Source organism: Carlito syrichta, unplaced genomic scaffold (assembly GCF_000164805.1).
Source record: "Carlito syrichta isolate Samal-C Ts95f unplaced genomic scaffold, Tarsius_syrichta-2.0.1 Scaffold315113, whole genome shotgun sequence".
In the NCBI taxonomy this organism is placed as follows: Eukaryota; Metazoa; Chordata; class Mammalia; order Primates; family Tarsiidae; genus Carlito; species Carlito syrichta.
Window position 1 is genome coordinate 268,900 of NW_007259209.1, and position 1,690 is coordinate 270,589.

Here is a 1,690-nt window from a genome sequence, read left to right on the forward strand (position 1 = left end):
GTTAATTGTTAAGACTGAAATACTATACTAGTGCATAAATGTTGATTTGAGGAAAGAATTGGGAATTTGTGTGTAGCAGCAGACATGATTGAATAGGATCTTGGGTAAGATCAAGTGAGCAGTAAAGTCATCAGCATCCTTTTTTCCACCCAAATAATCAATTAGTCACTAGAGTAAGATTATCTATATTAATGTTAAAATATATCATTTCTACTTTATTCAATAAGTTTGGCAGACTGCCAGTTGCTGTCTCATGCTAAAGAATTCCTTGAAATTGATAGATCTTGGTGTGACAGAGGATCGTGATAGATTATACCCAAATAGTACAACCCCATTGACTGGGAAATGACACTCATTGCCAGAGAAGCTTTAAGGTCGTGGGAATATATTAAATGTCTTCTTCACTTTTAATTATCTCTGAAGTGTCAGATTATTTTGTGTTTCAGCTGGCAAGAAAGTTGAATGTTTAAGCACATCTAAATGCTTTTTTTTAAAACATATCTTATTATTCCAAATAGTACTGTTTTACCAATGACAAAGAAACTTTATATACTACTGAATTTATTCTTTAAGTCTAAATTATTTACCATTGAATAGAAGATTGTATGTGTCAGAAATTTGAGTAACATCAATACTTTTGTAAAATTATTATTAACATTCCTTACTGTGTATTTAATACTAGATCATGGGTGGGTTTTTTTTTTTTCTTTTTGGTAGAAATTCCCAAATCTTTAATAATTGACATTATTTTTACTCCAATTCTTATTTTATTTTAATTTTTACTTATGCTATTAAATATTAGGCAATAATGAAAGCCATGTAGAACAAAGCGGAAGTCAAATGAGTAGATAGATGAAACTTCAGTATTTGAGAAATACACTATGGATAACATCTCAAAACAGTGAGAGTGAGCTTACGTTTTACCTAAGAAATTCTTTAGAAGTATTTTTCTGTTTCCCAAAGTTTCAATAGACTATATATGACAAAAAGAAAAGTTTATTCATCCTTGACTCCATGTAAGCATATTTTTGTTGAGGTAAAAATTTTTTATTAAAAAACACTTTTAATAACATCATATTTAAATTATTAGCTGTGCTCAGCAGAGAGCAAATTGTTATTTATGCCATGCTACCCTCTTCTGTAACAAGGAGTTACTATAGTGTACTTATTCTCCAGGATCACTATAGTTTTGACATAGCAGAACTTGTCAAGGTGTTAGTACCTCTCTCCTCTTAAAGTCATCTACCATCCTGTTTCTAACAGCTAAGTATAATTTCAGCTCATGGTTTACAAGTCTGTTTAAATAACTTTCATTTTACTCATATAAAATTAAATCAAATTTAAAAGTTGTTTTTAAACAACTTAAGAATCGATTATTATATTCAGATAGTCTAAAATCTCTGAAAAGCTATTTGATCTTCACTGTACTGCAAATAATAATGAACCACTGACCCGTGCCTTATTACATGCTAAAATTAGTAAAAAAAACTCAATATAACTTGCTGTATCACATAATTTTCTTTATATATGTTAATTTTTTAATGTCACATATTCTAAGTTTTTCCTTTCTTATTGCTTATAAATGAAGTATTTCCAATAATAACTTAGATAATTATTATTACTCTACTTTTAGTTACATCTTACATGCAATAATGTGATTACAAAAATAAAGAAAATTTGTTAAAAATTT